The following is a 13,435-nucleotide window of genomic DNA, read 5'->3' on the forward strand; positions in this document are numbered from 1 at the left end:
TTTAAGTAGGCTCCATGCCCAACGTGGGGCTTGAATTCATGACCCTGAGATCAAGAGTCACATGCTCCAACAGAGTGAACCAGCCAGGCACCTCTAAAGTGTGCCTTTTAAAACCTATTAGAAAGAAATATGACACATATTAAAATGCTAGTCTTTAGTGCATATTACTATATCTAAAGTAAAACTTCGTATTTCAGTAAGACAATATCTAAAATTCCTACACAGCATTATTACTTTAAGGATAAAAGAGCAAAGGTACTATGAAGTACATCAATGAAACAAAAAGCAAGTTTAAATAAATTGTCCATTTTTTTAGAACAGTGTTAGATTTAGCCAGTGTATTTGTTTGCATTAAAGCAGTGTTAGTTAGGGGCACCTGGGTGGCTCAGTCGGTTGAGCGTCCGACTTCAGCTCAGGTCATGATCTCACAGTTCATGGGTTCGAGCCCCGCATCAGGCTCTGTGCTGACTGCTTGCTCAGAACCTGGAGCCTGCATTGGATTCTGTGTCTCCTTCTCTCTCTGCCCCTCCCCCACTCACACTTTGTCTCACTGTTCCTCAAAAATAAATGTAAAAAAAAAAAATTAAAGCAGTGTTAGTTCTCAACCACGTATTAATCACTTCTGGATCTTTTTAAAGAAATTGTGATAAAATACATAAAATTTACCATTTTAACTATTTTTAAGTGTACAGTTCAGTGGTATTAAGTATACTCATTTTTGAGCAACTAATCTTTAGAACCTTTTCATCTTGCAAAACTGAAACTCTATACCTATTAAATAACTCCTCATTCTCTGTTCACCCCATCCCCTGGCAACCACCATCCTGTTTCTACGAATTTAACTACTCTAGGTATCTAAGTGGAATCATATAATATTTGTCTTAGTATAATGTCCTCAAGATTAATCTATATTGTAGCATGTCAGAACTTCCTTCATTTTATAAAGTTCAATATTTAATTATCTGTATGTCACATTCTGTGTATCCATTCATTTCCTCAACAGACACTTGGTTAGCTTCCACCTCTTGGCTATTATGAATACTGCTATAAACATGGGTGTATAGTTATCTCTTCAAGACCCTGCCTTCATTTCTTATGGATACACCCCAGAAATGAAGAAGTGAGAACTGCTGGACCACATGGTAATTTTTTTTTTTTTTTGAGTAGTCCCATACTGTTTTCCATAGCACCAGCAATATTTTACATTCCCATCAACAGTCTACAGGGTTCCAATTTTCTCCACCTCTTCACAACACTTTTATTTAATTTTATTTTTTTTACTAAAAAAAATTTTTTTTAACGTTTATTTATTTTTGAGACAGAGAGAGACAGAGCATGAACGGGGGAGGGGCAGAGGGAGGGAGACACAGAATCGGAAGCAGGCTCCAGGCTCTGAGCCATCAGCCCAGAGCCCGACACGGGGCTCGAACCCACGGACCGTGAGAACGTGACCTGAACCGAAGTCGGACGCTCAACCGACTGAGCCACCCAGGCACCCCTAATTTTATTTTTTTAATTACCAGCCATTATAATGGGTGTGAGGTGTTGTGGATCATTTTAAAAATACCAGTGACAAATGCCCAGGCCCCTTGGAGACAGGGCTTGCAAATCAGTTTACTCTTTACAGATCCCCAGTGCTTGTGATGTATAGCCAGGATTAAGAACCACTACACTGAAGTGAATTAACTTGGGAGGCGATTAACAATCTTATAATTTATTTCACTTCATTACACTCTTCTCATGTCATACAAATGTGAACTTTAAAAAAAAAATTTTTTTTAATGTTTTTATTTATTTTTTTTTTTAATTTTTTTTTTTCAACGTTTTTTATTTATTTTTGGGACAGAGAGAGACAGAGCATGAACGGGGGAGGGGCAGAGAGAGAGGGAGACACAGAAATCGGAAACAGGCTCCAGGCTCCGAGCCATCAGCCCAGAGCCCGACGCGGGGCTCGAACTCACGGACCGCGAGATCGTGACCTGGCTGAAGTCGGACGCTTAACCGACTGCGCCACCCAGGCGCCCCTAATGTTTTTATTTTTGAGAGAGACAGCATAAGCTGGGGAGGGGCAGAGAGGGAGACACAAAATGTGAAGTAGGCTCCAAGCTCTGAGCTGTCAGCAGAGCCTGACACAGGGCTCGAGCTTGTGAACCACGAGATCATACCTGAGCTAAAGTCAGAGGCTTAACTGACTTATCCACCCAGGTGCCCATGGACTACAACCATTAATGTTATTAACAAAGGGGATAGTCTAGTGTTACAACTGAAACTGATTCTGTTTTGCAATTATTTAAAGTTAACCTATCTTTGGAGTGTCCCAATTACTAGACCCTCTTTTTCACAAAGATAACCACTAAGATAACTTCTTTCCCATAGATTGTGACTGCTTTTGACCTTTACATAAATGTATTATTTACTATGTATTACACTGCATATGGCCTTTCATCAATATTATGTTTATGAGATTTATCTGTTATTTGTTCGTCTTCATTGCTGTATAGTATATTATGATTGAATTGGACTATACAATCAATCCAACTCATCTTGCAACTTTTGGGTTGCTTACAGTGTCTGACATCTTTGTACATGCTATGAACATGCTTGTGGTGAATATGCACATACATTATTTTGGGTATAAACTCAGAAGTGAAAATGTTGGGTCATAAGTTTTGTGTATTCAACTTTAGGAGATACCAGATTTCAAAAATGTACCAATTTATAGAAGCAGCAGTTTCAGAATCCCACTTATTCCATATCCTTGTTAATATTTAGGGTCAGCAGGGTGCCTGCGTGTCTCAGTTGGTTGAGCCTCTTTGACTCTTGTCATGAGCTCATGGTTTGTGGGTTCCAGCCCTCATCTGGTTCTGCATAAGCAGTGAGGAGCCTGCTTGTCTCCCTCTCTCTGCCCCTCCCCTGCGTGCTATCTTTCTCAAAAAATAAAAACACACAAAAAATTGTTTCAATTAAAAAAAATTATCAGTGCATTCCATTTTAGCCATTCTGGTGAGCGTATGATGGGATCTCATTGTGATTTTTATATTTCACTGAGGATTCATGATATGAAAAACCTGTTAAATGTCTATTGACCACATGAATATCTTCTTTGTCAATCACCTGCTGAAGTGTCCTACCCATTTTTCTATTCGGTTGTCTGCTATTATCTTACTGATTTTTAGTTCTTCATATAGTCTGAATACAAAACCTTTGTTATGTGTGGTCCAAGTATTTCTCCATGCGTTTCCTTCACAACCTTATTTTAAATAGGCATTTTTAAAAAAATTTGTTTTACTTATTTTTGAGAAAGACAGAACACAAGTGGGGGAGGGGCAGAGAGAGAGAGAGGGAGACACAGAATCCAAAGCAGGCTCCAGGCTCCAAGGTGTCAGCACACAGCCCGATTCGGGGCTCGAACTCACCGTGAGATCATGACCTGAGCCGAAGTCAGGCACTTACCCAACTGAGTCACCCAGGCACTCCATAAATAGGCATTCTTGTCTGCAATGTTAATCCATCAGCTATTACTGTTTTGCCACTACCTTGTTTATCTACTGGTTTACTATCTGTCTCCCAAACGCTCTCTCCTGCTTTGTTTGTATTGCTATAGGACAGACTGAGGTCTTGTTTGACTAATGCCTAGGACAGAGCCTACAGAGGCTGAATTAAAGTGTTCAGATTCAGTTTTATGTTAGAGATAGAGAAGATGTGACTTTTTATATAGGGAGAAATAGGGGAAGAAATCAAGAATGTTTTACTTTTGGGGCACCTAGGTGGCTCAGTCTGTTAAGCATCCAACTTTACCTCAGGTCATGATCTCATGACTTGGGAATTCAGGCCCTGTGTAGGACTCTGTGGACAGCTCAGAGCCTGCTTCAGACTGTGTCTCCCTGTCTCTCTGTCCCTCCCCTGCCCATGCTCTGTCTCTCTCAAAATAAACATTAAATTAAAAAAAATTTTTTTAAAGAATGTTTTACTTTTAAGTCTCGTTGCTCAGGAATCTGCCTTAAAAAAAAGATGAATGAATGACTTAACGAATGCTTATCAGTTAAAAAAATGCCTTTTCCAAACCTGTTCCCCTCATCAAAACCTCAACTCCACTATACCCTTTTGCAAAGGGTCTCAGTTTATAAGAGAAACCACTTAAAAAAAATTTTAACATTTATTTTTGAAAGACAAAGACAGACAGCACTAGTGGGGGAGGGGCCGAGAGAGAGGGAGACAGACAGAATCAGAAGCAGGCTCCAGGCTCTGAGTTATCAGCAGAGCCCGATGTGGGGCTAGAACCCACAAACCGAACCGTTAGATCATGACCTGAGCCGAAGTTGGATGCTTAACCAACTGAACCACCCTGGTGTCCCAAAGAGACACCCTTTAAAAATTAATTTCCCTTGACTTCTTTTATTTCCTGTTCTATTTCCTCTTACTTCATAAGTGCCTCCCCTTTTCCATGAAGATCTTTCCCCTTTTCCAGAATCCTATTATTTCATTAATAATTCCTTTATTTCTGCTATTGTAGGTTCCTTTTTTAATTAGGTTTAAGAAAGTTTTCCTCTAAAGATTATACAATACATAATTATATTTCCTGCTCTTAAGACTATATTTTCTATAGTCTTATTTGTAATTTGCCTTTACAAATTATTTATAATTAATTTCTGCTAGTATTTATGTCTGTAGGTATGCTCTAGTCAGCCTTAAATTTTTTCCTTAAAAACACCTTTCCACACAAAAACCTGCACACAGTTGTTTATAGCAGCTTTATTAAAACTTTGCCAAAACTTGGAAGCAACCAAGATGTCCTGCAGAAGGAGAATGGATAAACTGGGAAACATCCAGAAAACGGAAGGTTATTTAGCGCTAAAAATAAAAGAACTATCGAGCCATGAAAAGACATGGAGGAATATTAAATGCATATTAAGCAAAATAAGCCAATCTGAAAAGCCTACATACATACTGTATGATTCCAACTATGAGATTCTGTAAAAGGCAAACTATGGAGACAGCAAAAAGATCAATGGTTACCAGGATTTGGGGAGAGGGAAGGAGAAAAAGATGGAGAGCACAGAGGATTTTTAGGGCAGTGAAAAGACTTCATATTAGATCATAATGATGGATACATGCCATTATACATTTGCCCAAACCCTAAGAATGTACAACATCAAGAGTGAACTCTAAAGCAAACAAAGGACTTTGGGTGATAATGAGCTATCATTGTAGGTTCATCTACATATTTTGCCAAAAATATCTAACAATCTTTTAGATTTAATTTTCATGTAACAAAATTAAAGGGCTAGGGCATCTGGGTAGCTTAGTGGGTTGACCATCTGACTCTGTTTCGGCTCTGGTCAGGATCTCACGGTTTGTGATGAGGAGCCCCATGTCAGGCTCTGCGCTGACAGTGCAGAGCCTGCTTGGGATTCTCTCTCTCCCCCTCAAAATGAAATAAATAAACTTAAAAAAAAATTAAAGGGCTAGAGCTGCACTGTCCAATATAACAACCTCCAGCCACATGGAAGTATTTAAGTTCAAATTAACCAAAATTTCTTAAGTCAAAAACTCATCCACATTTCAAATGCTCAATAGCCATAAGTTATAAGTCTATTGGCTACTATATGGGACAATGCAGCTATAAAACATTGCTATCAGTGCAGGAAAGTTCTGTGGGACAGTGCTAGAAAAAAAATGAAACAAAACCATTAAGAAAACAGACAAATGTAAATATATAATATTCTATAAGACAAATGACCTAAAACAAATAAAAAAAAGACAAATGGTCTGTCTTTTATAAAAAGATTATAAAAGAAAATGTCTGAAGACATAACAGAACTCAATTTTATCATCCTAGATCAAATATTGGTTTGAGATCAACTATTAAATATATTTTGGGGACAACTAGGGAAAATTATGGAATTGTTCATTTTGACAGGTTTGAGAATACATTATGATAGATATGAGAATAGTATAGTGATTATATAAGAAAAGTGTTTAAATGTATGCTCAAAAAATTTGATGTGAATAACAACATTAAAATAGGTTCTAAATGATTTGGGAGAAAAACCTATATACACAAGCAAACAGGGCAAAATATTGACAATTGTTGGTAGATATACAGGTGTTCTTGGTCTATTTTTTCTATATATTAGAAATTTTAAGCAATAAACTTATGGTACACTGTGGCTGAAGGCTGCAGATGGACTGATCATGAACAAGAGCTCTGATTTATCATTGGGCAAAAGAATAATTATTTCCTTTATAAAATATTCTTTGTAATTACCCCAGTCTTTCTGTTAAATGTATTTTAATCTTCCATTTCTTATTAAAAAATTTTAATTTTTTAATGTTTATTTATTTTTGAAAGATAGGGAGGGAGGGAGAGAGAGGGAGAAAAAGGGAGAGAGAGAGACAGAAAGGGAGACAGAACCCAAAGCAGGCTTCAGGCTCTGAGCTGTCAGCACAGAGCCTGACATGGGGCTCGAACTCACAAACTGTGAGATCATGACCTGAGCCGAAGTCAGATGCTTGACTGAGCAACCCAGGCACCCCCTTATCTAAAAAAATTTTTAAAGGAGTTGTGGTGGGGGCACCTGGGTGGCTCAATCGGTTAAGTGCCTGACTTCAGCTCAGGTCATGATCTCACAGTTTGTGAGTTCAAGCCCCGCGTCAGGCTCTATGCTGACAGCTTTGAGCCTAGAGCCTGCTTTGGATTCTGTGTCTCCCTCTCTCTCTCTGCCCCTCCCCTGCTCATGCTGTGTGTCTGTCTCAAAAATAAATAAAACATTAAAAAAAATTTTTTAAGGAGTTGTGGTATTTTATATTTGGCAAATTTCTGTTAGCTGACCCGATTCTACTTTCTCTAAAGCCTTTCTTTTATTATTAATCCTAATAATTTTATTATTAATTTTTATTAGAAAATGTTCTCAGTAATAGAAAACAAAATGCCAGCATAATAGTTCAGCAACACAAACCCCCAAAAGATTTTCACCTTATTTGATATAATGGTAGGTTCTAATCAGCTGAAAGGTGTCACTTACTTATACTCCAACATAATTAAACTATGGAGTTACAAGTATACTGCCAAATATACATAACCTGTAGCCTCTCTTATCTCTGTGAAAGTTCACTGTTGTTTCCAATGTTCATGGTGAGTTGTCATTTTATTATTGTTTCTGCTTTCAGACACTTTTTATCCATGGAAAGACAGCAAAGGCAGATGAAATCTTATCTCATCTCTTAAGAATTCATCTCTTAAGAATCTCTATCTCTTAAGAATTCAATGTTATATAACAACCACCACTGACAATTGCACAAAGACAATGTAACAAATTCTGAAAAGTTCTGGTTTACTTTGATGAAGATAATCACATAATTAGTATCACCTTGTCAGATCATTCTATGGTTCCATGAACAAATTGGCTGAAAATCAGATGTTTATTTTATTTTATGTTCTATTTTAGAGAAAGAGCACATGCAAGCAGGGGAGAGGGACAGAGAAAGAGAATCCCAATCAGGCCCCACACTCAGCACAGAGCCCAATGCAAGGCTTCATCCTATGATCCTGGGACCGTGACCTGAGCTGAAATCAAGAGACACTCAATTGAGCCACCCAGCTGCCCTGAAAATCAGACCTGTTTTGTTCACTTAATAGCTCATTATAAAATAATCTTTTGAGTTTTGGAAAAATTCTTAAGGATATACTATTTATAGACTTCATTAAAAAATGAGTTTATTTGAATTTTAACATCCACGTGGCATACAAAGTTTCCTTTCCCATTCTTGTTCCTTAGCCAACTAGGACCCCTCCTTACTGTTAGCAGTTTCTTGTGCATCCTTTTAGAAACTTTTTTACACTTAATTCATATTAGAAATGGTCCCAGAGCAGCTCCATTTTTAAATTTATTTATTTTGAGAAAGAGAGAGAGGAAGAGGCAGAAAGAGAGGGAGAGAGAGAATCCCAAGCAGGTTCCGCACTATCAGTGCAGAGCTTGATGTAGGGCTTCACTTCACAAACCATGAGATCGTGACCTGAACAGATATCGAGTCACTTGCTTAACCAAATGAGTCTCCAAGTACCCTCAGCCCCTCTATTTTTAATGGCTTCCCATTAAATATATATAATGTTGCAATCAATATCTTCACAAATACATCATTGCTTAGATCTGCCAACACCTATTAGATATATATATATTTTTTTGGCCTGGCATTTGGATATATTTCTATTAATGATTTTTAGGACAACACTTTTACATATTGCTAGATGTTTAATTGCCATTGAGAGATTTAATTTATATCTCTACCAACAACATACAAGAATAAAAATTTAAACTTCTAAGAAACAAAAGTCTTTGAAATGGTTGTGAATATTCCAGTCATTCCTGACAAAAGTTATAAACGAAGCCAAAGGTTTCCTGAAATGCACACATAAGCTAAAATATGTTTCCAAAATGTTACAAGAAACATACAAGTTCATCTCAAATTCAATGTAGGCACAGACATATCAGGAAGAGTCTGATCTCTTTGGCAAAAACCAACTTCTTGAGTTTGCCAAGAAAAAAATGTTTACAAAATTCTTCAATTATTACCACCTCAATGGTGCAAGTATTAAATTGTATTGCGCTATATGCTTACTGAAGTCTCAAGGAATTGAGCTGATTGTAAAACAAAATAATTGGGCACCTGGGTGGCTCGGTTGGTTAAGCATCCGACTTCAGCTCAGGTCATGATCTCACAGTCTGTGAGTTCGAGCCCCGCGTCGGGCTCTGTGCTGACCGCTCAGAGCCTGGAGCCTGTTTCAGATTTTGTGTCTCCCTCTCTCTCTGCCCCTCCCCTGTTCATTCTCTGTCTCTCTCTGTCTCAAAAATAAATAAATGTTAAAAAAAATTTTTTTTTAAAAAGCAGCCAAACGGTTTTAAAAAAAAAAAAAGAAAAGAAAAACAAAATAATGTAAATTAATATATTTTGAGCCTAAGACTCAATTTTGGATGGAACTGAACTTTAAGGTTTTGAATAAAGATTGTTCAAAACCATCTTCCATCATTTCAATAAATAGCACAGAATAAGTTATTCTGCTGTGTGGTGGTACTTCTGGTTGAACTTCATGGTAGATTTTATACATGCAGGGAAGCAGTACAGCAAGGAACTCAAGAGTTTGATTCTGAATACCATGTGGTTCCAGGGCTCAGAAAGGTCAAAGACAATCCACCCAGTGTGAGCTCAAATAGGGACTCCAAATCCTGCCTCATCAAATGAGCTGTCTCCAATTCAAGGGAGAAAATGGTTTCTTCAAATTAAAATCAGGCTTCACTTAAAGTCAAACAGATAATTTCTAGAAAATGTATACTCTTCACAATGATTCAATCTTCTCGTCTACTCCTTTCATTCTAGAAATGGGACACCTTCCCTGTCTAGAACTTGGTTCCCAGGTACTCTGCATAAGGAGATAACAATGGTCCTTGATCTCTCTTGCTTGTATCATCAACATTTCTATACTAGCTTACCCTCCATATACACTTTCTCAAGTCTCCTTAAAAATTCTTCTCTTGATCTTATTGTCTCCTTGAAGCCTCAATCTTCTCTCTTCTGTACCTCACACCGGAGCATCCTAAAAAACGACACTGTTTTTACTCCCCACCTCACACTCAATTCTGTCCCAGCCATGCCTCTAAAATTCCCCCTACACTAAGGCTAATACTTACCATACTTAGTTGTTAAATGGATTCTTTTTGAGTTACATCTTACTTGACCTCTCAGCAATATCTGTCACTAGACTATCTTGACTCTCTTGAAATTCTTATCTGGTTTCCAGGATACCACTATTTTTTCCCCCCAGATTCTATTTGTTCTTTTATTACATACTTATAAAGCACCTACGATGGTGCCAAGCACTGAACTAGGAATTGAGGATACAGTCTCTTTATAGAGACTTACAAATAGGTAATTACAACAGGATACCAATAATTACTGCTTTGACAGAGATAGGAACTGGGTGATATGGGAACAAATGGAGTCAGGCTGGAAATCCAGAGGATGTTATCTCCTTCATCATCTCATTTTCTGCTAACCTATTAGTATCCTCCAGAGTTCTTCCCTTGCTCTTTGGGTTTTTTTTTGTTTTTTTTTTTTTAAACTCCATCTACACACTCCCTGACTCTGGGATATAAATTTACATATTCTGAGTACATAGGGTATTTCTATTTTCGATCCCCCAAACCACTTTTTTTGTTCAGTCACTTGTTACTCCCACCTGAATTGATACAAAAGTGAGGTTTTGATTTTTGTTCAGTAATTTACAACCACACTGTTCAACCCACTGCTGTTCGTGATATACACATATATAAACCCCCTTGCCTATCTCCTTAGACTCATATTGCTACTATCCCAATCCCCAACCTGCATAAGCCACACCCAAAAATTTACACTTCTTCATTGACCCCCCCCCCCCGCCCCCACTTTGTGCTCACACCTGTCCATGGTTTTGAAATTTTTCTCCTGCTTACCAGAGCTCCTCCCATCACTCTTTAGGCTAATTTCTATCTGTCTTTCAAGACCCAGCTCATTTATCACTTCTACCCAGATACTTCCCCCATCCCCTTCTACCCACTCGGGTCCTTCCCAAGGGTCCCAAAGCACCACGTAGATACTTGTAGATACTTCATCTGAATTCTTAACGTAAGCCAGTGCCTTGAGGTTAGGTGAGCCTGACCTGCCGCACTCAACAGAGGATTAATTAGGCATGTTAAGAGCTTAATAATGTTAAACGAATAAATAAAGGAATAAATCAAGGCTGGGGATCTTCCTGTCCCAAACGATGATACCCAGGATGAACAATAAAATGCCAGCAACAGCTAAAGCTCCGTACTTTATTCTGCACACCCAAAACTACAGTACATCCAGAGACCCACCAATCCTAGGCCTAAGAGCTGCACAAAGACCAGGAATGTTTTTCAAGAGTTGGGAGTAGGCGGTTGCGTAACCGGAACGTCACCCCCTTGCCCTAACCTCCTTCTTCCCACCCCTTCCTTGCAAAAAATGCCAAAGCGTTTAAGAGGAAGGTCCCAGTTTTTAAAATGGTCCACTGGGGCAACAAGCTTGCAGTTGGTAAGCCAAAGAAAAGCAACTGGCAGCTCACCTGGGCAGCAACGCACGCACCGGTATGGCCTCCCAACTGCCTCGCCAGTCGCAGTGTTGATGGGGGAGGGGAGAAGAGAAAAAAACGGCTGTTTCCTACTCAGGGTCCCGCCGAGGGCCCGGATCCCAAAGCAATGCTCCAGGTAGAGGCTCTGTCACCTTTGGTAAAAAAAAAAACCTTATCTGATCGTCCCCTCCAGCTTGCACAAGATGAAGCGGTGCGAGGTAGCAGTCCTTCACCGACCGTCGCCGCCAGCTCTCGCCCTAATGGCGGCGGCCACTAGCCGGCAGCGACAGGCGCCTTTATGGGAGACCTGCTGCAGGCGGCCCGCCCATTGGCCTGAGCGTGTCACGTGGCCACGCCTGGAGCCCGGCGGCGGGTAAAGTGCGCGAGGTATCAGCTCCGCAGTCCGGCTTTCGCCGAGGTTCAAGGTCTTTCATCCTGGGAGTGCACGTTTGTTGAGCCTTTACTGAATGCCAGGTATGGTGCAAAGAGCTGGGGGTTTAGGAGAAGGAGTGCCACCCAAGAGTTTATCGTTAAAACAATTCAATGCATTAGACCTGTGTTGTTTTGCGGGGGAGGGGGTCCTGAGTTTTGGCTTGCATTGTTTCCGTCGTTTTCGTACTTTTCTCCAGTTCCCCCCAAAGTTCCCATCTCTTGCACGTAGTGAATGCTCAGTATTAGATAGCAGGTGAGGTGGGAGCCCACATGAGCTCATTGGTTTTAAAATGGCACTTAAGAGCAGCTTAAAGACAGCTGCGTGAAGAGAGTGATTTAAGATTTTGAGAGTCTTGGCGACTACCTCCTTTTTATTTGTGGACGTGTATTAGAAGAGTGTATTTAACACCGAAGAGTCAATACAGTAGCGTATACTTGGTTTAGATTTGATGTTTGTGTTCTTGTTTTTGTTTTTTAAACCCTTATTAGGTAGGAAAAAGATTGGAACTAGGGTGTGATCTAGGTATAGACCTAGGGTGTGACCTTTACGCTAGGAAAGGCCTAAGGGAGGTCAAAGGAAGTAAAAGCCAGGAATGACTCTGTGCAAATCTTGTTCAGCTGTCAACTTTTTGGCTCTCCTCCTGAGAACCAATATAAGGGAGAAGCGCATAGTCCACGCTCCAGTGATCTTTTAAAAAGCTAAATCTCATCTTGTTAACACCCTTAAAACCTTTCAATTACTTTCCATTACTTTTAAGATAAATATCAAAACCTTTTAGATGTACTACAAGAGGGGGCACCTGGGTGGCTCAGTGGGTTAAGCATGCGACTCTTGATTTTGCTGCAGGTCATGATCTCACAGGCTCAGGTCCTAGATCTCACATCAGAGCCCAGGCATTGGGCTGTGTGCTGATGGCCTCAGGGCCTGTTTGGGATTCTGTCTTTCCTTCTTTCTCTGTCCCCCTCCCCCACCCCATGCACACACGGGCTCTCTTTCAAAATAAATAAACTTAAAAAAAAAATGCTACAAGGCCTACATGAATTCTCTATCTCCAGCTCCAACCACCCCACCAACAGTTCCCGTATTTCCAGCCACACTGACCTTTTAGTTCTTCCCAGTACCCTATTACTCTCTCCTACCTTCCTTCCCCCTCTCCCCCCAGGGTTTCTACGATGGTTTCTTCTCTCTACTCCCATCCTACCCTCAGGTCTCAGCTCAGTCATTTCCTCAAGGAGGCCTCCACTAGATTGGTCTTCCTATTATACACTCTCATTACAACCATATTACATAGCACCCATTACAATTGTAATTTTACAGCCAGGCAAATAGTTAATGTCTATTTTCCCCACTACACAGTAAGCACCATGAATGCAAAGTATCAAAAGTCAGAGTGTATTATCATTAAGTACATTATCCTTTGATCCTGCCAAGTTTTAAGGACTGTGACAAATCAGATTTGAATTAAAGGTGGGGGAGGTAGAGAGGGGGAGAGTGACAAAAACAGATTTGAGTTTTTTAAAGAAACTTAAAATGGTTGTAAAATGGAGAATCTGGAGAATGGGTTTATTTGGGAGGTAGACCCCCAAAGATTTGCTGTTAGAGTGGATGTAAAGATGATATGGTGTTTCTGGCTTGAGCGTTTGGAGGAAGGCACCATTTACTGGAAAGGGAATTGTAGGAGGGGAGCAAGTTTGGGGGAGGAGGAAGATAATGAGTGCAGTTTTGAACATGAATTTAGGGTGCCCATAAAATATCTGGATAGAGGTTTTGAATGGTGAGTTTATTATACAGCTCAAAATTCAGTCTAAGTTAAAGATGGGAGAGGAAGGCAGGAAAGAAGTTACAAGAGTAAAATAGTTTTGAATATTTTTGAATAG

The 13,435-nt window shown here is 39.6% G+C and overlaps 1 protein-coding gene across 4 annotated transcripts in view; it reads right to left on the reverse strand.

Moving 5' to 3' along the window:
- The window catches only part of BRDT (bromodomain testis associated), an 80,250-nt gene extending 68,813 nt beyond the window's left edge, over nucleotides 1–11,437 (reverse strand). For 2 of the 4 annotated variants that reach the window (XM_047873437.1, XM_047873434.1), the window contains exons 1-2: nucleotides 11,120–11,437; nucleotides 9,489–9,592 (exon numbers count right to left, since the gene is read on the reverse strand). The gene's annotated coding sequence lies outside the window, so the exon portion shown is untranslated. Of the gene's footprint in view, nucleotides 1–9,488; nucleotides 9,606–9,686; nucleotides 9,779–11,119 lie in introns of those variants that run through there. The other 2 variants (XM_047873435.1, XM_047873436.1) reach the window with 2 other exon arrangements.
- Nucleotides 11,438–13,435: the final 1,998 nt, after the last annotated feature.

Source organism: Prionailurus viverrinus, chromosome C1 (assembly GCF_022837055.1).
Source record: "Prionailurus viverrinus isolate Anna chromosome C1, UM_Priviv_1.0, whole genome shotgun sequence".
In the NCBI taxonomy this organism is placed as follows: Eukaryota; Metazoa; Chordata; class Mammalia; order Carnivora; family Felidae; genus Prionailurus; species Prionailurus viverrinus.